This window comes from Myotis nattereri, assembly GCF_964212035.1.
Source record: "Myotis nattereri genome assembly, chromosome: 10".
Lineage (NCBI taxonomy): Eukaryota > Metazoa > Chordata > Mammalia > Chiroptera > Vespertilionidae > Myotis > Myotis nattereri.
Window position 1 is genome coordinate 30601357 of NC_138085.1, and position 24546 is coordinate 30625902.

Below are 24546 nucleotides of genomic sequence, written 5' to 3' on the forward strand. Positions count from 1 at the left end.
TGCCTAGCTAGCCTCTATCTGTGAATTGCACCCTGTGGACTATCAGGGCCTGTGGACAGCACCCCACCCCCACCCCCACTGCCCTCCCATCACACTTTTCCGTGTCACTGAATCCCCCTCTTTCCTCCTGGGCCACCGTGGGACCCTAAGACTGTCCTGTCCCTGAACCCTGACAGTAACTGCCTGGTCTTCCAACAGCACCACGCAAGGCCATTAGTTTGACCCCTCCCCATGGGGCATGGTCTAGGATAGTGGTTCTCAACCTTGGCTGCACATTAGAATCACCTGGGAATCTTTCTAAAATCCTGATTTCTGGGCCTCATCCTCCGGAAATTCTGTTTCTTTGTTACTAATGTTGTGGCCCCACCCCATAACAAAGAAACAGAATTTCCAGAGGATGAGGCCCAGAAATCAGGATTTTAAAAAGATTCCCAGGCGATTCTAATGTGCAGCCAAGGTTGAGAACCACTGGTCTAGGACCAAGTCCCAGCCTCCCACAGCCTCCCTGCTTTGCTGGGTGCAAAAACCACCCCTCACCTTACCAATTTGGCTCAGTGGATAGAGCGTCAGCCTGTGGAATGACGGGTTCCGGGTTCAATTCCGGTCAAGGGCACATGCCTTGGTTATAGGCTCGATCCCTGGCCCTGGTTGGGGTGTATGCAGTAGGCAACATATCGATGTGTCTCTCACATCAACGTTTCTCTCTCTGTGTCTCTCCCTCTCCCTTCCACTCTCTCTAAAAATCAATGGAAAAATATCCTCGGGTGAAGATTAACAACAAAAAGAAAAAACCCACCCCTCCCTGCCAGCGAGGCCTGGGCTCTCTCCTAAGGGCCCAGCAGCCTTTGGCATCATCCGCTCCCAAACCTGCCCCGATTCTTGAGGGACAGAGGGGAACCTGAGGGTCCGCTCAATACCTGGCTGGGCAGGGGGTCCTGCTGCCGAGGGCTCTCACGTAGCGGTGTCCAGGCTGCGGGGCAGCTCTCGGCTCCTCAGGGGCTGCGGGCAGAGGCCGGCTGCGGTTCTCGGCCATCGGCACCTCTCCATGGAGCAGCTCACAGCATGGCAACCGGCTCCCTCTGGAGCAAGCCAGAGAGCCAGGGGGCGTTCTCAAGGGGAAGTCATTGGTTTGTAGCCTGTGATACAATAAGAAATCTCCCACTTGGTCTTTGTCCGGTTCCTGACACAGAGCTCCTAAGTCCCTGGGAATTTCCTGAGTGAAGATGGGAGCGTGTTTTTTTGTTGTTGTTTTTTAAATACTTTTTTTATTGATTTCAGATAGAGCAATGGTTCTCAACCTTCTGGCCCTTTAAATACAGTTCCTCATGTTGTGACTCAACCATCAAATTATTTTCGTTGCTACTTCATAACCGTAATGTTGCTACTGTTGTGAATCATAATGTAAATATCTAATATGCAGGATGGTCTTAGGCGGCCCCTGTGAAAGGGTCGTTCGACCGCCAAAGGGGTCACGACCCACAGGTTGAGAACCTCTGAGATAGAGAAAGGGAGAGGGAGAGACAGAAGCATCGATGAGAGAAACATGGATACACTGCCTTCTGCTCCCACACCCGGGCATGTGCCCTGGCCGGGAATCAAACAGGCTACCTCCTGGTGCCTGGGATGGTGCTCGACCACTGAGCCACACAGGCTGGGCGCATCTTTTGTTTTAATGAGGCAACTCTTGGTGGGCCCCTGAGAGCTTCAGATGGGTGCTGGTCACAGAAAGACCAGCGCATGATTAGGGGGTCTGGAACTTTCAGGCCCCTACCCCCTGGTCTCTAAGGAAGGAAAGAGGCTGGAGATGGAGCTCATGACTGTAACCAGTCCTGCCGACCTAATGAACCTCTATGAAACCCATGGATGATGCAGGTCAGAGAGCTTCTAGGTTGGTCAACACGTGGAGATGCTGGGAAATGACATACCCAGGGAAGCCTGGATGCTCCATGGCCCTCCCGATACCGGGCCCTATGCACTTCCATTGGGCTGTTCCTGAGCTGTATCTTTTATAATAAACTAGAGGCCCAGTGCACGGATTCATGCACATTGAAAGGAAATTAATTAGAAGGTGGCAGGACTGGGCAAGATGGGCTGGACACGTCCTGGAGCCAACCTCCTGCGGTCCCTCCCTGGCCGGCCGCCGCACCTGGGGCGGCGCCGGGGCTCGAAGGGCATCTGTGGAGTGAGCAGGGTCCCTCCAGCAGGTGGGGTCCCTTGGCCAGACCTGTAAGGATGAGGCCAAAACCAGCTGTCCAACATCCCACAAGTGGTCCTGAAGTGTGAGAGGGCACTCTGCAAAGTTGCTGTCACTCAGCAGCTCCTGCATTGAGTGTCTGCCCCCTGGTGGTCAGTGCGCATCATACCTACTGGCCGGTCGGCCGGTTGCTTAGGCTTTTATATATATAGATCAGTAATAGTAAGTAATGAGTTTTTCTGAGTCCTTTGAGCCATTAGAGCAAATGATCAAATCTGATAAGGGACATGAAAACCCTGATTGATTTTTTTAAAAAGATTTTTATTGATTTTTAGAGAGAGGGAGAGGAAGAGAGAAACATCGATTGGCTATCTCCTGCAGGTCCCCTACCAGAGATGGAGCCCACAACCTGAGCATGTGCCTTGCCTGGGAACTGAACCAGCAACCTTTCAGTGCATGGGATGACACCTACCCAACCAAGTCACATGGGTCAGAGCAGAAACCCTTGATTTATAACTAGTTTGTCAGTAGTACAGGTTAGGGCAACCTGGGACTTGCATCTGGGTCGGAAGGAAAAGAGTTTTTTGTTGTTTTGTTGTTGTTGTTAATCCTCACCCAAGGGTATTTTTTTCTATTTATTTTTAGACAGAGTGGAAGGGAGGGGGAGAGACAGACAGAGAGAAACATCAATGTGTGAGAGACAGACACACCAACTGGTTGCATCCCATATACACCCCAACCAAAATCAAGCCTGCAGCAGAAGTACATACCCTTAACTGGAATCAAACCTGGTACCCTTCAGTCCATGGGCCGATGTTCCAACCACTGAGCCAAACTAGCTAGGACTGAATGGAGTAGTTTTGTGGGAATGAGCCCTTAACCTGTGGGGTCTGCACTCACTTCCGGTAGTTAGTGTCAGAATTGAATCGAATCGAACCGAATCGAATTGAATTGTAGGACACCCAGTTGGTATGAGAGCTAGTTGTTGGTGTGAAAAAAATTCACACATTTGGTTTCAGAAGTGTTGTGAGTAAAAATGGTTCGTAACCTAATCTTGGTTAGCAAGGAAGAGAAATAAAATGCATAAAGATTGGAAAGGAAGAAATAAAACTGTTCCTTCTGTTAAAGGACATGATTGCTATATCAAACATTCTGAATTCTCTATTAAAAATCCCTCCTTGAACTACTAAGTGAATTAGTGAGGCAATAGGGTACAAGGCCAACACACAAAAATAAGCCATTTTCCCATGTGCTAGTAATGTACAAATGGAAACCAAACATTTAAAAATAATACCATTTATAACACTCAAAAAAATGAACACCTCGCTATAAATCTAACAATATATGTAAAGGATGTGTATGTTAAAAACTACAACAATCTGATGAAAGGTGTTAAAGAGGGTCAAGGTAAATGGAGAAGCACAGCATGCTCCTGAATTGGTAGACTTATAATAAAGGTGTTAATTCTCCTTAAATTCACTAAACTCAATACCAATAAAAATCCAAGTGGATTTTTTTTAAAATATATTTTATTGATTTTTTACAGAGAGGAAGGGAGAGGGATAGAGAGTTAGAAACATCGATGAGAGAGAAACATCTACCAGCCGCCTCCTGCACACCTCCCACTGGGGATGTGCCCGCAACTGAGGTACGTGCCCTTGACCGGAATCGAACCTGGGACCTTTCAGTCTGCAGGCAGACGCTCTATCCACTGAGCCAAACCGGTTTGGCAGCCAAGTGGATTTTTTAAAAATATATATTTTATTGACTTTTTTACAGAGAGGAAGGGAGAGGGATAGAGAGCTAGAAACATCGATGCGAGAGAAACATCGATCAGCTGCCTCCTGCACACCTCCTACTGGGGATGTGCCCGCAACCAAGGTACATGCCCTTGACTGGAATCAAACCTGGGACCCTTCAGTCTGCAGGCCGACGCTCTATCCACTGAGCTAAACCGGTTTCGGCGGCCCTGTGTTCTTTTAATTAGCATGTGGGATCAGCCACATTGTAGCATGTGTCAGAATTGCAATCCATTACAAAGCCAAATAATGTCACATTTTTAAAAAATGTGTTTTTCTTGATTTTAGAGAGAGAAGAAAGGAGAGGGAGAGAGAGAGATAGAAACATCAACCATGAGAGAGAATCATGGATCGGCTGCCTCTGCACACCCCCTACTGGGGAGTGAGCCGGCAATCTGGGCATGTGCCCTGACCGGGAATAGAACTGTGACCTCCTGGTTCACAGGTAGACTTTCAACCACTGAGCCACACTGGTCAGGCAATGCACAAAAAATTGTGATGTTGTTTCTTCAGTTATTTTGACTTAATTAAAAAAATAAGGCACGAAGTTTAAGTCAAAGTTTTATTTTTCAAAGTTCCTTTTTCTTTTTAAAATTGATTGATTGATTGATTTAGAGAGAGTGGAAGGGAGAGAGAGCGAGCAAAACATGGATTTGTTGTCCCGCCCATTCATGCATTCTTTGGTTGATTCCTGTATGTGCCCTGGCTGGGCGGGGGTGGGGGTGGGGGCTGGGTTTCAAACCTGCAACCTTGGCATAGTGGGGATGGCACTCCAGCCAACTGAGCTCCCCGGCCAGGCTGCCAAAGTGCATTTTTCATATGGATGTGCTATCATTCCAATATCATTGGTTGAAAAGATTACCCTTCCTTCATTGCACCAGTGTCAAAAACCAAATCGCCATATTTCTTTGGATCAATTCCTGGATTCTATTTTGTTTCACTGATATGTGTATCTAAACATTCACCAATAGCACATAGCCGATCCATGATTCTCTCTCATGGTTGATGTTTCTATCTCTCTCTCTCCCTCTCCTTTCTTCTCTCTCTAAAATCAAGAAAAACACATTTTTTAAAAATGTGACATTATTTGGCTTTGTAATGGATTGCAATTCTGACACATGCTACAATGTGGCTGATCCCACATGCTAATTAAAAGAACACAGGGCCGCCGAAACCGGTTTGGCTCAGTGGATAGAGCGTCGGCCTGCGGACTGAAGGGTCCCAGGTTCGGTTCCGGTCAGGGGCATGTGCCTGGGTTGCGGGCATATCCCCGGTGGGAGGTGTGCAGGAGGCAGCTGATCGATGTTTCTCTCTCATCCATGTTTCTGGCTCTCTATCTCTCTCCCTTCCTCTCTGTAAAAAATCGATAAACTATATTAAAAAAAAAAAAAAAAGAACACAGGGCCACATATTTTTAAATTCCATTTATATGCAATGTCCAGAATAGGTAAGTCTATAGAAATAGAAATAAGATTGCTGGTTGCCAGGGGTTGTATAGAAGGGAGAATAACTACAGATGCTTTGTGTTTGTTTGTTTGTTTTTTGCTTGTTTGTTGAATGCTGAAATGTTTTGAAACTAGAAAGAAATGGTGGTTTCACAGCACTTTGAATGTATTGAAAGCCGCTAAATCATATACTATAAAATGGTTAATTTGATATTATGTGAATTTAAACTCAATAAAAAATAATTGTATAGTTCTTGAATGATGTAATGGAATTTGGTGGTAAAATAAATTTGTTTATAGATATAAGTGTATAAAGTAAAACTATTAAAGTTTTAGAAGAAAATATAGGAGAAAATCTTCATGACCTGGGGTTAGGCAAAGAATTCTTAGCCATGATACTGAAAGCATTATCCATAAAAGGGAAAAAAGCTGAACTTCATCAACTTTTTGAACGGCCTCTGCTTTGGGAAAGACAACATTAAGGAAGTGAAAACATAAGCTACAGGCGGGGAAAAATTACTTGCACATTACATATATGATAGGACTTCTATCGAAAACATATAAAGAGCTAAAGTCAAAAACAAGAAAAACAAACGGATTAAAGTTTGGGCAAAATAGACATTTCACCAAAGGAGATATACAAATATCTAATAAGCATATGAAAAATGCTGAATAATACCAACCAATTTGAAAAAGTAAATTAAAAGCACATTGAGAGAGACTTTCAGTAGAGATGGCAGAGGAGGTAAATACTGTGCTTGCTTTCTCCCATGACCACCTAAAATTACAACTAAATTATAGACCAACCACCTTTGAGAAGTGAGGGGGCCCAGCCCCACACTGGGCTTCCGAGCCCAGAGCACCGGTGCCAGGAAGAGGATTCCCCACAACACCTGGTGTGAAAATCAATGAGAGTGAGTCAGAGAGCTGCTATGAGCCGTGTCTATTGGAAGGGCCCAAGCACCGACTCACACACACTCACCAGAAGCTCCAGAGCAGGGGTGGAGAAGGCACAGCAGCCGGCACCTGGGAGATGTGGGGAGGAAGGAATGGTCTGGCTTCAGGGCAAGGGCTGGAGAGGCAGCTCTCTCTCCAGGACTGAAGAGCTGGCGGGAGCCACTGCTCCTGTGTTGAGCTCTTCCCTGCACGGCCAGCAGGCATAGGTGGGAGCCAAATCGGAGTCTCCATCAATTTAGCTGACACCACGCGCCCCACCCTGGAGGTTCCCTGAGACACTGCCCCACCCCTCTCTCACACCTGGCTCAGACCTCTCCCGGCAGCTTTGGCACAGGAGTAGCTTCCTCAGCTCAGGACATGGACTTTCCTAGAGATCTCCCCAAGGTCCAGAAACCCCAAACGAGCTGTGGCTGGTCTCCGTGAGTTATGTGCCTCTAGGTAAGTGGCCCCAAGCCCGGCACTAGTGACAGGCAGGCTCATTTCACAGCGGAGCCTCTCCTGGGCACCTCCAAGCCCAACACAGGGAGCTACCGACCACAGATCATTTTGCAGTTTCTACCAGGGGCTCCGTTTGGGGCACAGGCAGTGGCTGACCTGGGCCTGCACTCAGCCCTTCCCAAAAGGACCCAGAATCAACACACATGGTGGCCTGCTTCAGACCACACCAGAGCACTACCCAGTCAGCTCCAAGAACACACACCCAACGGTGCACTCCGACGGCACCAGAGCCCCACCACAGCAAACCCCACGCTGCAGGGCCAGCCCCACGCAACAGCTCATCTATTACAGTCACAGCCCGTCCTCACAGCCAGCCAATCTGAGGCTCAATCCCACCCACTGAGGTGCCGATGACAATCAAGGCTCAACTACAACAGGAGGGCACACAGAACCCATACAAGGGAGCACCTGGTGGAAACTGGCACCTGGCTCAGGTGAGTAGGAAGACTGTGTCACTGGGCTCCATAAGACACCTCCTCCATTAGGACACCCTGCCAAGACTGGGAAATGTGGCAGATCTACCTAATAGGTAGAAATAAGCACAGGGAGGCAGCCAAAGTGAGGAGACAAAGGACGCAGCTCCAAAGGAAAGAACAAGACAAAACTCCAGAAAAAGAACTAACCAAAAGGGAGGCAAACAATCTACCAGAGGCTGAGTTCAAAACACTCATTATACGCATGCCCAATAAACAGCTGGGGAATGGAGGAGCACAGTGAGAACTTCAACAAAGAGATGGAAAACATCAGAAAGAACCAGTTAGAAATGAAGACTACAACCAGCCAAACGATGAATACATTAGATGGAATCAAGAGCAGATTAGATGAAGCAGAGGATTTGAATCCATCGATTTGGAAGAAGAGTAGTGGAAAACACCCAATCAGGACAGCAAAAACGAACAAACAAACAACAAAAACAAAAAAATGAGGATAGCTTAAGGGACCTCTGGGACAACATTAAACATAACAACATTCTCATCATTGGGATACCAGAAGGAGGAGAGAGAGAGCAAGAGATTGAAGATCTACCTGAAGCCTTGGCCAGTTTGGCTCAGTGGATAGAGCGTCGGCCTGCGGACCAAAGGGTCCCGGGGTTTGATTCAGGTCAAATACATGTACCTTGGTTGCAGGCTTCTCCCCGGCCTGGACCCTGGTTGGGGCTCGTGCAGGAGGCAACCAATCGATGTGTTTCTCTCACATCAGTATTTCTCTTTGTCTTTTCCTCTCTCTTCCACTCTCCCTAAAAATCAATGGAAAAAATATCCTCAGGTGAGGATTACCAAAAATAAAAAAATAAAAAAGAAAGAAAACCTACCTGAAGAAATAATGATGGAAAACTTCCCTAGCCTGGTGGAGGAAATAACATAAAAGTCCAGGAAGCACAGAGTTCCAAATAAGATGAACCCAAAAAGGCCCACGCCAAGACACGTCATAATTAAAGCGCCAAATGTTAAAGACGAAGAGCGTATCTTAAAAGCAGCAAGGGAAAAGCAGCTGCTTACTTATAAGGAAGGGCCCCTATGTCAACTGATTTTTCAAGAGAAACTTTGCAGGCCAGGAGGGATTGGCAAGAAATTTCAAAGTAACGAAAAGCAAGGACCTATAAGCAAAATTACTCTCCCCGTCAAAGCCATCATTTAGAATTGAAGGAAAGATACAGAGCTTCTCAGACAAGAGAAAGCCGAAGGAGTTCATCATCACCAAACCAGTATTACAAGAATGTTAAAGAGACTTATTTAAGAAGAAAAAAAAATAAAAGATATGAATAAAAAGATATCATAAAGAAAAAATTCTCACTGACAAAAGCAAATCATAATAAAAGCAGTGGATCAGCCCAGCCAGCATGGCTTAGTGGTTGAGCATCGATCTATGAACCAGGAGGTCATGGTTCGATTCCAGGTCATGCCCACACCCAGGTTGCAGCAGGCTCAATCCCCAGTAGGGGGTGTGTGGGAGGCAGATGATCAATGACTCTCTCATCATTGATGTTTCTATCTCTCTCTCCCTCTCCCTTCCTTCCTGAAATCAATAAAAATTATTTTTTTAAAAAAGCAGTGGATCAACCAACACCAAAGCTAGTACAAAGGTTAAAAGGCAAAATTAGAAAGACCATGTGTAATTACAAGAGTAAATTAAAGGATACACAAAAATACATACAAGAAGTAAAAAATAATATCAGAAACTTAGACATGGAGGGGTGAATAAAAATTGTAGTGATTTTATAAAATATTCAAACTTAAGTGGCCATCAACTTAAAATAAACTGCTATAAACATAGACATGGTAACCACAACCAAAAATCTACTGGAGATATACAAGAAATAAGGGGAAATGAATCCAAACACAACACTATAGAAAGTCATCAACATATAAGAGAAAAAAGCAAGAGGATAAAAATAGTAGCAAAGAACTACAAACACAATCAGAAACAATTAATAAAATGGTAATCTAGTGCCGTAGCCAGTTTGGCTCAGTGGATAGAGCGTCGGCCTGCGGACTGAAGGGTCCCAGGTTCGATTCCGGTCAAGGGCATGTACCTTGGTTGCAGGCACATCCCCAATAGGGGGTGTGCAGGAGGCAGCTGCTCGATGTTTATCTCTCATCGATGTTTCTAACTCTCTATCCCTTTCCCTTCCTCTCTGTAAAAAATCAATAAAATATAAAAAAAAATGGTAATCTAGTATAATAAAAGCATAATATGCTAATTAGACCAGACGTCCTTCCGGACTACCTTCCACACGAAGCTGGGGCTGGGAGGGAAGCCCGGGTCCTGGGTGCCAGAGGGAAGCCAGTTCTGGCAGCTGAGGGAAGGAAGGCCTACTCTTGCATGAATTTCGTGCATCGGCCTCTAGAAACTATATAATTATCAACAACTACTTTATTTTTCAAGTTTATCTTTATTGTTGCAAGTATTACAGCTGTCCCCCTTTCTCCCTCGTTGACTCCCTCCATTTGCATCCCACCCGCTCCCCAGGCCTTCACCACACATAGAAGTTCTTTGGTTAATCTCTTCCTTCAACCTTCCTCTGAGATTCATCAGTCTGTTGCATGCTTCCATGTCTCTGGATCTATTTTGTTCGTCAGTGTATTTTGTTCATTAGATTGCACATATAAGTGAGATCATGTGATACTCTCTTTCTCTGACTGGCTTATTTCACTTAGTATAATACTTCCCAGGTCCCTCCATGCTGTCTTTTTTACAGCTGCATAGTATTCCACTGTGTAAATGCACCACATCTTTTTTATCCACTCATCTACTGATGGGCACTTGGGCTGTTTCCAGATCTTAGCTACTGTGCATAACACTATGATAGGGGTGCATATATTTGTTCTTATTGGTGTTTCTGGATTCTTAGAATATATTCCTACAAGTAGGATCACTGGGTCAAATGGCAGTTCCATTTTTAATTTTTTTTTTTTTTTTAGGAAACTCCATACTGTTTTCCATAGTGGGTGCATCAGTCTGCATTCCCACCAGCAGTGAACTAGGGTTCCTTTTCTCCACATCCTCGCCAGCACTTGTTTGTTGATTTGTTGATGGTAGCCATTCTGGCAGGTGTGTGGTGATACCTCATCGTCACTTTAATTTGCATCTCATGTAGAATTCAGAAAAAGCATTTGACAAAATCCAGCATTCATTTATTATAAAAACTCTTAGCAAAATGGGAATAGAGGGGACTGAACTTCAACATAATAAAGGCCACATCTGACAAACCCACAGCTAACATCATAATCCACAGTGATAACCTAAAATAGTTTTTTAAAGATTAAGAACAAGACAAGGATATCCACTCTTGCCATTTTTATTAAACATTGTATTGGAAGTCCTAGCCACAACAATGGCATCCAAATTGGAAAGAACTAAAACTGTGATTATTTGCAGATGACATGATAGTATATAGAGAGCCCTAAAGAATCCACCAAGAAAACTATTAGAACTGATAAATGAATTCAGTGAAGCAGCAGGATACAAAATTAATATTCAGAAATTGGTTGAATTTTTATACATCAACTAGAGGCCTGATGCACAAAAAATCGTGCAAGAGTAGGCCTTCCTTCCTCTGGCTGCTGGCACCGGCTTCCTCTGGCACCCGGGATCCGGGCTTCCCTCCTTTGGCTGCTGGCAGGCACCCGGGACCTGGGCTTCCCTCGCAGACCCGGCTTTGTCAGGAAGGTCATCAGGAAGGACGTCTGGAAGGATGTCCAATCTAATTAGCATATTCTGCTTTTATTATTATAGATAATGAACAATCAAAGAAATTAAGAAAGCAATTCCATTTATCTAGGGCGTGGCTGGGGTGGTGCAGTGGTTGAGCATTGGTCTGTGAACCAGGAGGTCTCAGTTTGATTCTGGTCAGGGCACATGCCTGGGTATCAGGCTCAATCCCTATGAGGGGCAGCCAGCCAATCAATGATTCTCTCTCATCATTGGTGTTTCTATCTCTCTCTCTTCCTCTCCCTTCCTCTCTGAAATTAATAAAAAATAATCTCATGCACCAAAAAGTCACCAGTTCGATTCCTAATCCAGGCACATGACTTGGTTGTAGGCTTGACACCTGGTAGGGGGTGATCAGGGGACAGCGTCTCTCTCACATTAATGTTTCTCTCTCTCTTTCTCCCTCCCTTTCCTCTCTTTCTCTAAAATCAATTTAAAAACATATTTAAAATAGCAATGGTATTTTTGAGAACTAAAAATAATAATAATAATCCTAAAATTTATGTGGAACCACTAAAGATCCTGAATAGCCAAAGCACGCTTAAGAAAGAAGTATCATGCTACCTGGTGCACAAGGCTATAGTAATCAAATCAGCACGGTACGGCACAAAAGTAGATACATAGAGCAACAAGACAGAGCAGAGAGCCAAGAAACACATCCATGGCTATATGGCCAATTAACCTATGACAAAGGGTAAAGACAGTCTCTTCAATAAGTGGTGGTGAGAAAATTGGACAGATACATGCCAAAAAAAAAAAAAGAAAAAGAAAGAAAGAAACTAGACCACCTTCTTACACCATATACAAGAATAAACTCAAAATAGATTAAGGACTTAAATGTAAGACTAGAAACCATAAAACTCCTAAAAGAAAACATAGGCAGTAAACTCTTTTCTTTCTTTCTTTTTTAATCCTCACCCAAGAATATGTTTTCATGAATTGATTTTTAGAGAGAGAGAGAGAGGGAGAGAGAGAGAGAGAGAGAGAGAGAGAGAGAGAGAGAGAGAGAAACATCAATATGAGAGAGAAACATGGATAGGTTGCCTCCCAGCCTACGTATGTGCCCTGACCAGGTATCAAACTCCCAGCCTTTTGGTATATGGGATGATGTTCCAACCAGCTGATGCAGCCACCCAGCCAGGGCTAGGCAGTAAACTATTTGACATAGCTCTTAATAATATATTTTTTGATATGTCTCCTTGGGCAAGGGAAACAAAAGAAAAAATAAAAAAAAGGGACTCCATCAAACTGAAAAGATTTTGCACAGCAAAGGAAATCATCAATAAAACAAAAAGACAACTTACTGAAAGAAGAAGATATTTGCCAGTAATACATCAAATATGGGGTTAATATCCAAAGTTGATCAAGAACTCATACAACTTAACAATGAAAAACAAACAATCCAATTAAAAATGGGCCGAGAACCTGAAAAAAAATTTTTAAGAGGACATACAGATGGCCAATAGACTTATGAAAAGGTGCTCGACATCACTAATCATCAGAAATATGCAAATTAAAACCACAATGAAATAACACCTCACACCTGTCAGAATGGCTATCATCAGCAAATCGACAAACAACAAATGCTGGTGAGGATGTGGAGAAAAGGGAACCCTCGTGCACTGTTGGTGGGAAGGCAGACTGGTGCAGCCACTATGGAAAACAGTATGCAGTTTGCTCAAAAACTTAAAAATAGAACTACCATATAATCCAGCAATCTCACTTCTGGATATTTATCTGAAGAAACCCAGAACACTAATTTGAAGAGATATATGCCCCTCTATGTTCATTGCAGCATTATTTACAATAGCCAAGATATGGAAGCAACCTAAGTGTCCACTGATAGACAAATGAACAAAGATGTGGTATATATGTACAATGAAATATGACTCAGCCATAAAAAAGAAGGAAGTCTTGCCATTTCCAACAACATGGAAGGATCTTGAAGGTGTTCTGCTAAGTGAAATAAATCAGAGAAAGACAAATGCCATGTGGTTTCACTTATATGTGAAATCTAAAGAACAAAACAAATGAACACACAAAACAGAAACAAACTCATAGATACAGAGAACAAACTGACGGTTGCCAGATGTGAGAGGGTTTGGGGGGCTGGGTGGAAAGATGAGGGACTCAGAAGTACAAATTGGCAGTTACAAAGTAGTCATGGGCATGTGAAGTACAGCGTAGAAAATATGGTCCGTAAAATTGTAATGACTAAGTATGGTGTCAGGTGAGTATAGATTACTAGGGGGATCACCTTGTAAGTTATATATATGTCTAACCATTATGCGGCACACCTGAAATTAATATAATACTGAGTATCAACGGTAATTGAGCAATCAAAAAAATTTAAAGCACATTGAGATACCATTACATACCCACTCAAATGGCTGTATGTAAAAGTACTGTAGGGATTAGGCAACTATCAAGATGTTTATGCCTAATATACATTGAGTGACTGGGAAAATAACCGATGGTAATACAAACTTTAACGGACTTACTCTGAACTAGACTCTGGCCACTTATTATGTAACCCCTGCATGCTCCTAGTCTATCAAGAGCCCATGATACAGTTAATCAACTGGTGGTCTATGACCACCTGTCCTCACATGTTTAGATATTTCCCTTTTCCCAATGCTCAGTCACCCAAGAAAGCAGTTCCCTTTGGTAGAAGACGATCAGAAGAAACACTATCATGTTCAATTGCCATGTGTAGGAGGGTCCTTCATCCTGGAGGTCTAGCCTTTTCTTCAATCAGTGGGTTCTGGGTTTGAAAATTGGCTCAGGTTTAGAAACTGAACAAGGGGTGTGACTTTGGAAAAATATATATATATTTTTATTGATTCCAGAGAGGAAGAGAGAGGGAGAGGGAGAGAGATAGAAACATCAATGAATCATTGATCGGCTGCCTCTTGCACGCCCCCTACTGGGGATCAAGCCTGCAACCCAGGCATGTGCCCTGAGCGGGAGTCAAACCGTGACCTCCTGGTTCATAGGTAGGTGCTCAACCACTGAGCCACACGGGCTGAGCTGGGGTGTGACATTTTATTGTAGCAACTGCCCTCACCTTCATCATTATTATCCTTGATTTCTTCGGTGGTTCAGTTTATTGGCTAAGCAACTCTTTTGCCTGTGGTTATTCTAAGGTCTCGCAGTCGTCGCTAAAATTCTTCTGCTTGGAACCCAACCGCGCGCTCCCGTGGTGACTGCCACCCCTGGCTCCGCGCAGTGCAGGGCTGCCGCCTGCCCTCCCTGCGGCTGAGCGGGCCTTTGCAGAGGGATAACGCCCCTGAGATCGCACAGCTGGGACGCGAAGGCCGCTTCCACCCCGGCAGCCGGGCCCACATACCACACTTCCACCCAATTCCCTCCACCGCCTGGGAAACCAGTAAAACAAATGTTAAAACCCACCCCTTGGCGGCCTCCACGGGCTGAGGGCTGGGCAAGGGGTGGCTTTTCCGTTTGTGTTGATCCACTGCCCCCTCGTGGCCACGTCTCTCCCCGCGGGAAAGACCCTCCCGGCTCACCTGCTGGGAGACAGCCGGCGGCCGGGACGGCACTGGGCAGGCCGCCTAACGCCCCTGCCTCAGTTCTGTTTTTGCTAAAATGGGGAAATGACAGCAAATGAACTGAAATGATACAACAAAACTCCTGGGTCACACCGAGGGCCCAAACAAGCATCAGCAACGGCGCAGCCATGCTCAGCTCCTTTCTCTCTGAAATGAGGGTGAGGACAGTCACCCGCACGCCTTTGCTGCCATGAGCGAGCTGCAAAGTCAGCTGCAAATGTTGGGAATGGGTGCTGTGCACGAGGCCGCCGCTCCTTACGGCTCCTCGGCACGCGCTCTGCTGGCCTGGCCTGGCCCTCGCTGGCTCGCCGGAGCTCCCAGTTGAGGAGACGTTGCTGAGATGATGGGAGGTGGGGCTCAGATCCCTGATTTTGAGACTCAGAAACCCCTCAGCGGACAGCGCCCCACTGTCCTTCAGGCTGGAGGACCTACTGCCCCATGGTTGGGGTCCTGCAAGTGTGGTTTTCCCCACCCCTCTCCTCCTGGGACCAGTGGCTGGAGCTTTCTAGGTGTGAGACGCCAGGTGCCTTCCGGACACGCCCTCTGCCCAGCAGCACAGCCAGCCTGCGAGGAAGCTCACAGAGCAGGAGGTCTCGGATCTGGCCCTCCCCAGGTTTGCCCCGTGGAACCAGAGCTGGGCCTCCCTGCCTCTTTGTCAACATGGAACCCATTCAGGATGGCTGGCCACCAGCCTCGCAGACCAAGATGGGGAGCTCTGGCACAGCCTAGGTACCCCCATCGCTGCCGAAGCCATCCCTTCGACAGCAAGCACAGCAGCAACTCTGCAGGGTCTGCTGCCTCTGGCTCCCAGGAACCAGCCGAGCTTGTCCATCTCCAGGATGGAGGCAGCTGGAAGATCAGGTGGTGACAGAGGCCCAGGTGAGGCCGCGATGCAAGTGTTCCTCGTGAGTGAGGACCTCCAAGCTGTGGAAAGGGCAGTGGCCATTGGGAGGCAGTGTTCAAATGCAGTCCAAAGGCCGCCAGTTTGATTCTAATCCTGAGAAAGAAATTTGGGGGTATTCCGAGGCCGGTGCTTCTACCCCCACATTTTCCCAAGGACGACTGACTGAATGCTCTAGCAGCGATTCTCAACCTGTGGGTCGCGACCCCTGAAACTACATCCTGCATAGCAGATATTTACATTACGATTCATAACGGTAGCAACATTACAGTTATGAAGTAGCAACGAAAATAATTTTATGGTTGGGGGTAACCACAACATGAGGAACTGTATTAAAGGGTCGCGGCATCAGGAAGGTTGAGAACCACTGCTCTAGGGAGACTTTTCTGAATTCTCGACTCCTCTGAATTTGCTGTAGCAAAGAGAAGGCAGATGTTCTGAAGAGATCAGAGAACTTTAGTAGAACAGATTTCTTGTGTTTTCTAGAAATGCCCCAATTTTAATTTGCTCTCCTATCAGAGACCGTGCCCGATGGATTTTACTTTGTGTGGCTGAGTCAGACCCCCCTGCGTTAGGATCTTGGCTCTGGCAGTGGTGGGACTGGAAAGATTTATTTCGTCTCTGCATCTTACTGTTCAGCATCCCCAGGGCAGCAGCGTGGTGGCCAACGGGGCCGAGAGGATCACCCTTCAGCTGCTGGGAGGGTGGCCACACTTCCACAGACTGGCTGTAAGGCGACATCGGGCCCACGCGGATGCAGACAGGATGCTGCCTGCACAGGCAGCAAAAGCAGGATCAGCGTGGTGTCCTTGCGTCCCTAGTCCCACAGGATGACGCCGAGCTGGAGGTCCAGATAGCAGGTGGCCTGGGCAGTGGGTCGCTTTGCTGTGCAGAAGCCAAGCCTCAACTCCAGCCAAGCAACTCACAAGGCTGCTTACCTCCACGGCCGCCAAACCTGCAAGGCTGCTGGGCACCAGAGCAGAGCTGCTCCCCTAACCTTGGCTTTATCATCTGCAGGATGGGAATATGAAGAGTATCTAACACAGGTGTGTTTTTTCACTTGAGATAAAGTTCACATAAAATTCACCATTTTAAAGTGTGCAATTCAGTGGTTTCTAATATGTTCACAGAATTGTACAACCATCCCACCACCTAATTCCAGAACATTTTATGACTCCAGAAAGAAACCCCGCACCATTAGCAGTTGCCCTCCACGCCCCTTCCACCCACCCCCGGCGTCCACGAACCCACTTTCTGTCTCTATGGGTTTGTCTATTCTGGTCATTTCATTTAAATGAAATCATACAACCTGTGGCCTTTGCTTCCGGCTTCTTTCACTGGCATGTTTTCAAGCCCACCCCACCCAGGTTGTAGAGCCGCATTCCTCTCTAGGACAAATGCGGGTCCATTGCACGGATGTGTCATGTTCTGCTTACCCATCAGTTGAAGGACATTGGAGCTGTTTCCACTTTTTGCCTCTTCTGAGTAATGCTGACTTGACTATTCATGTGTGGATTTGTGTGCGAACGTATGTTTTTTAATTCTCTTGGGTATATACCTAGGAGTGGAATTGCTGGGTCATATGGGAGCTCTGTTTAATTTTTTGAGGCGCTGCCAACATCGATTCCGCAGTGGCTGAGTGTTTTACACTGGTGTGCGCTTTTAAAATCACCCGGAGCAGCCGGCCCACAATATTCACTCTCTCATAAGTATTTACAGAGCACCTACTAAGTGCCAAACATTGCTGTGGACAAAGCTAGCACTCGTGCGTGTGTGCGTGTGTGTGTGTGACTGTATATGTATGTGTGCATGCTTGAGTGTGTGTGGATATGTTTACGTGTGTGTGTGCACGCGGGGAGGGGAGGCAGATGATAACGTGAGTTATGGGGAAAGAATAGAGGGGAAAGGGGGCTAGGGAACTCTGGGAAGCCTGGCTGGGCATGGGATCGCTGCTCTTCGTTGGGTGGTGGGGACGGCCTCCTTGAGAAAGAGGAGGCTGGGGCCATGGACCTTCCGCGAAGGGAACTGTGAAGGCAAACGTCTGGGGCTGCAGCTGCCCGAGCAGCACCGCGGCCACTGAGGCGGGGCGAGGGGAGCGCAGGGAGGGCAGGAGGGGAGCACAGACAGTAACAGGAACCCTCCCCCAGGCCCCAGGCCACCCGGGCAGGGATCTGAGGTGCCAGTGCGGGGTCTCACGGGGTCTCACGGGGCCTCACGGGATCTCACGGAATTTCACGGGGTCTCACGGGGTCTCACGGGGCCTCACGCGGTCTCATGGGGTCTCACGGAATTTCACGGGGTCTCACGGGATCTCACGGGGCCTCACGCGGTCTCATGGGGTCTCACGGAATCTCACGGGGTCTCACGGGGTCTCACGGAATTTCACGGGGTCTCACGGGATCTCACGAGGCCTCACGCGGTGTAATGGGGGGTCTCACGCGGTTTCACGGGATCTCACGGGGTCTCACGCGGTCTCACGGGATCTCACGGGGTCTCACGGGATCTCACGGGGTCTCACGGGATCTCACGGGGTCTCACGGGATCTCACGGTATCTCACGGGGTCTCACGCGGTCTCACGGGATCTCACGGGATCTCACGGGGTCTCACGGGACCTCACGCGGTCTCACGGGATCGGACAGGAGACGGGGAGGAGACAGGCGTGCTGGTGGGGGATGCTGGCCACGGTCCTGGGGAGGATGGTGGCCGGGCCCGGGGCGCAGGGGAGACCGCGGGAGGGTGAGTCAGGCCTGGATAAGTTGTGGTAATAGCACAACAGGATTTGCTGATTAAATGGATGTGACGTGCGAGGGAAAAAGGGAAAACGATCCCACAGTTTTGGCCTCTGCAACTGCACGGGAGGAAAGCTGTGCAGGCAGAACCCCACGTGCCGGCGCTCAGCAGGCCCCCAAACCCGGTCCATGGAAGGGGCGGAGCTCCGGGGCCTCTGTGTTAATACGTTCATTCCTGTGGCCACCGGACCTGGGCGATACCGCTCTCCCCTTGACCGCAAACCTTTCCTCTAAAGAACCTCTGGTTTTCGCGGTTTTTACCAGGCCGCTGGGCCTCGAGGAGATGTTGCGGGAAGAGCTCAGCAGCGTGCGCGGAGGGCGGCCTGTGCGCGGAGGCGTGCGGTCTGTCCCCCCGAGATGCTCCCACGTGAATCCTGCGTTGGTCTCTCTGCCTTCTGAGCCCCACCTTCCACTTACTGAACCGCTGCTCCGCACCAGGCGCCATGGTCGCACATTATTTAATACTGTTCGTTTCATCTAATGGTGGGAAAACAGGCACCCTGTTTAATTAAGGTGCGTTACCTTGACCAAGATGGCCCAGCTGGGAAGGGGTAATCCGGGACTGAAACCCCTGTCCCTGCTCTAACCACTGCCCTCTCTCTGTCTTCTCTGTCCTGGGGAGGACGTCCACTCATCAGGAGCGTTTCCGCGGGAACTGCATTCGGAGGAGGCTGGGCTTTCCCAATGCAAAGCTTTCATTCCGGACGGCCATTCTCCTGGTCTCCCCACCCGTGACCTCCAGCCTCATCTGCCGCAGGTGCCGCTCCTCGCCCTCACCATGCTGGTCAAATGCTATCCTTTGGCCAAGGATCACCATCCCCTCCCCTCTTCCCGGGAATCCGGGGAATTCTGCGGACGTCACACTCCTGTCCAGAATCAACGGACCCATTATCGCCCAGTACTTGCCTCCTCGCCCAGGCGTGATCTGGGCACGTTTGAGGTGGGAGAGGGAACCTCAACATGATGAGCTGAACCCTAATTTCTAATACTGAAAACTCATATCCATTATTATTCATGGCAATCTTTCCAGCGACTTCTCCTGTCCACCCATCTTATTCCACTCTTTCTCCTGACCATCTTCTGTTATGTCTGGTTCTAGAATTTACAAACATCTAAAAGCTGGGCATTTTTCCAAATACTTTGCAAAATGCTGCCCTAAATTGTACTTGAATGCCTCCCTTACAACAGTATAACAAGGAAGTAATACTTATTGCAGCCTTTAAGAAGCCTTGGCCCATCCCTGGCCGCGCCACAGGCGATTTGAGATAGAATGTTGGGAGAAGAACGTCGGGCACCAGGGCCACTGGAGGAGCACCTGAGGGTCTACCTGCGGGTTTGGTTTAACCAGCTGGACCTGTTTGTTGCTCTGCAACCATGGAACGGTGAATACTTGGGGAAAAACACTGCAAATAATGAAGACATTGAAATGTGCTCAAAGTCTCCTTAAAAGGATACACCCCACCTTGCTTCTCAGAGACCTGCTTCATCGTCTCAGCCCTGGAGCCCTCGGCTGAACTAAATGACTCTGGTTCAGGATGTCAGCACCTTGTGGTTTCCACCATCACCTTTAACCCCTAATTCCTGGAAGGCAGTCGGGTGTCGAAAATGGGAAACCAACCACAACCAAGGGGCCAACAGGGACTCTGAGGAGGAAGAGGATGTAGGTCAGGAGCAGCCTGGTTCCTTCTCCGGCCCTGGGTGGGTGCACCCCCGTCCATGCGGGTGAAGTGCTGGAGGGGCCTCCCAGTTCCTTCTTTCTAGTCTCCCTCGTCCTGGGAAGCCTGAGCAGAGGATGTTTTCGAAAGTTATTTTCTGGACAGAGGACAGAGGCCACACCCTCACCTCTCAGGCTCTGCATCCCAAATGCCATCAGTCTTCGGGGCACCTGGGTGGGTCCTGGCAACTCTGTAGGCAAATGGAGCTGAAGCTTGGGGTGTCGCTGGAAGTACTGGTGAAACATGCACACAGACGGAAGAAAACAAGATATTCATGGGGCATTTAAACTATAGAAATCCCCTGGAGGACAACTAAGGCACTGGTACCACAGACCTCAGCACCACAGGTGTCGGCCTGTTAAGCATTACTTATATCATACTAGAGGCCCAGTGCACGGATTTGTGCACATTGAAAGGAAATTAACTAGAAGGTGGCCGGTGGGGCAAGACTGGGCGAGACAGGCCAGACACACCCTGGAGCCATCCTCCTGTGGTCCCTGTCTGGCTGGCTGCACCTGGGGCAGCACTGGGGCTTAAAGGGCATCTGCAGAGTGAGTGGGGTCCCTCCGGCAGGTGGGGTCCCTCACCCTGGCCTATGAAGATCAGGCTGATACCAGCAGTTTGATATCCCCCGAGGGGGTGCCCCAGAGTGCAAGAGGGCACTCTGCAAAGTTGCTGTTGTGTTGAGCGTCTGCCCCCTGGTGGTCAGTAAGCATCATACTTGCCAGCCGGTCAGCTGGTCACTTAGCCTTTTATATATATAGACTAGAGGCCCAGTGCATGAAATTTGTGCACGGGGGGGGGGGGGGAACCTCAGCCTGGCCTGCACCCTCTCACAATCCAGGACCCCTCAGGGGATGTCCTACTGCTGGTTTAGGCCCAATCCCACACACTCTCACAACCTGGGACCGCTGGCTCCTAACGGCTCACCTGCCTGCCAGCCTGATTGCCCCTAACCATGCTGCCTGCCTGCCTCATCACCCCTAACCACTCACCTACTTGCCTAATCACCCCTAACCGCCTCTGCCTGCCTGCCTCATTGCCCCAACCTCTCGCCTGCCTGCCTGATCATCCCTAACTGCCTCTGCCTTGGCCTCACCATGGTGGGTTTGTCTGGAAGGACATCTGGAATGATGTCTGGAAGGTTGTTTGGTTGTCCTGTCTAATTAGCATATTATGCTTTTATTATTATAGATGATACAACACAGACACTGAATTCAAGGATAGTCACATGAATGAAATGTAAAGGGATATGTGTAACACAAAGTTTGTTTACATATGTCACCAAGAATATATTCAAATAAGAAAACACAGGCTGCTGGCCAAGTGACACTATCAAAGGTAATCCATCTAAGGGCTCAGTAAACTAGGCTGGGAGCCTGCTACAGTGTCTGTAATTTATTTTAAAATACTGTAGGCCAGCTGGTGTGGCTCAGTGGTTGAGCATTGAGCTATAAACCAGGACATCATAGTTCAATTCCAGGTCAGGGCACATGCCAGGGTTGTGGGCTCTATCCCCAGTGTGAGGAGTGCAGGAGGCAGCCGATCGATGATTCTTTCTCATCATTGATGTTTCTATCTCTCCCTCTCCCTTCCTCTCTGAAATCAATAAAAAAATGTTAAAAATAAAAAATACTACTGTATAGTCAGTGTGATATTTTCCAAGGTAAGCTCTCAATCTAAGAATGGTCCGCTAACAAGGTGGCTGCTGTCCAATTGGGCTGGGCTCCAGGGGCAGCCTGACAAGCTCTTTTGCAATTCAACCGACTTTCATTCGCACACTGCGTATCAAAGAGTGGGTTTTATTGGTGAAACTAGTGTCTTGTTAATTGTCAGCAGCTCTCCTAGACAAAATGAAAAGCATTCAGGCTTGGCCAGAATAGTTGATGTGACTAGGGGGTAGGAACCCATGAAATCTTCATCCCCTAGATGGGCTGATGCTTCCTCGTTGGCCAGGTCCACTTGCTGACTCAGGAGTATTACATGGCTTAACTGGGGACAGTGGTGCTTCCACCTCGGGTAAACCTTTATACGCGGTGTGGTCAGAATCACAAAGGAGCGAGCTGGGACTTCATCCAGTTTACAGAATAGGATGTCCCAACAGTCTTCATGCAGCGTGGCTATTAAGTGCGGGCTGTTTCATATGGAAGTAGAATTCTGAACACGCTCACCAAAATCTGGAAGCAAGAGTTAAAGGAGGAGTTCTCTCCAGCTCAGATTTGTCACCAGATTCATCCACCAGCTCCAACACTCCCAACTAGGTGAGGGAGAAAGGTCTTTAGAAAACTGTTTCTGAAGAATTCTCTTTGGAATATAGTTATGAAATTATTCAGATAAGGCCATGTTTAAAGCCACAGAATTTCACAACATTGTCCCAAATGACCAGAAAATCTGCACTGTTGCTCCATCGTGCATCCCAGCTTAACCTCTCCCCACTGCAACCTGGAGACGGGGCCTGTTACCAGGCGGAGGGGGGAGAACTGTTTTGGTTTTCAAGTGCCTAGTGGAGCTTTAGAAAGCACAGAAAAGCATGCCGTGTTGCCAGCACTAACACCAACTTGTGTATAATTCTGGGAAAATGTCACACCTACTGTTGAATGAAATAAGTTTTGCATGTGCCTCCAAAGCTGTACATGCCAGTAATTTAGAAACAATAGACTTTATATAAATGGAGCTATGGGGCTTTTCCTTACAAAACTGTTAATTAGTTAAGCGCTTTTAGCACCCACTTCTCTGTTATCTGCAGCTTTTATACTTGTTTCACAGGGCTGTGCTAACCATATTACACTCCAATGACAGATTTTTTTTCTGAATACTTTTCAGTGGCAGGGATCCCATTCAAAGCTCCCCCTTCTCCAACCACCTCCTTTCCTCTTCATCACCTCCCTTTCCCATTTGCCCTTAAATAGAGCTATGAACTACTGAGGTTTGTGTGGATCCGGAAAGCCACAGAGTAAAATACACAGGTAAGCCCTGGCCGGTTTGGCTCTGTGGATAGATCGTCACCCTGCGGGCTGAAGGGTTCCGGGTTTGATTCCAGCCAAGGACATGTGCCTTGGTTGCGGGCACATCCCCAGTCGGGGGTATGCAGGAGGCAGCTGATGGATGTTTCTCTCTCACTGATGTTTCTAACTATCCCTCTCTGTGAAAAATCAATAAAAAATATATTAAAAAAAATACACAGGTAAGTAGACTACCTGCTATGAGGGACCATCAAAAGAACTCTTAGGAACTCTCCCTGTTTTGTTTTATTGTGGCCTATGGATCAGAAAAAAACACAATAGGCTTAGTGACCACTGTGCATTATTGAAAAATCAAGTATTGACAGGGAAAAACATTGGGGGGGGGGGGAGATAATAATGGGATGGGTTTTTGTGTCCCTTCTGTTATTCTAATAATGTAATCTGCTATCCTAAACTGTATTTCCTTGGGGGGCCGCAGGGAGATGGGCTTTCTGTTAAATTACCTGCATCAGTAATTCTAAGAATCCACTACTGTTAGTAAAATCCCAGGCTCCAATTCTGTGGGTTAATCTAAATCCAAATCCAAACATTTCACTGTAGCCATTAACAGAAATTATCTTTTATGATTATAGCCATAAAATCATAGGAATATCTTTTTGCTCAGAGTTAAAATATTTTAGGAAGCTAAATGAATGACAATCTGAGAAAGTCATGAGGTAGATTCTACTATTTCAGTCAAATTTCAAATTCCATCGTTCTCTGTGATGAAATGTCCAGGAATGTGATGCCCATGGAAATCCTACATACAATTATAATTTAGCAGGAATTACTCTGGGAGTCTTAAACACACAGCATACTCTATTCCATAAATTACACATACAGAAGTACACATTCTCTGTAGCTCTTCCTCTTCACTGTAAACTTTTTTGGGTCCTCTGAGTCACGACATTAAACTTCTTCCAGAACACTGGACAGAAAGACTTGTTACTAACCCGGACATGAAAACAAGCTCCATAGAACACTGACAAATGCACACCCCCTCTCAAAGCTAAACAAAACCTCTCAAAACTCAGCATCTGCTCCTAAGAAATGGGAGGGTGCAACCAAAACAAACAATAGTGTATTGACTTTCTCCTCTACATCAGAGTCTTTGCAATTATCATCCAATAATTCCAAAAGTATGTTAATTCAGAAACTAAAGAAAAAGGACACAAGAATTTGAAGGACTTAAAATATATTTTTTTATATTGATAGTCTGTGTCTTTCTACCCTAATACATCATTATTGATTACATACAGGATGAGGTGAGGTATTTGTAAAATAGCTGGTAAAAAATAATTAATATACAGTATTCTACATGAGATGGAATCTTAAGTCTTCTTAAGTGTTCAATTCATCACCTAAATTAAACTGCCCTAAACAAACTTACAGTTGTCTCCTCAAACCATGTTAAAAAAAAGGAAGGATCTTACATTTCCCCAGAATTTGTGCAGAAAAGGGAAG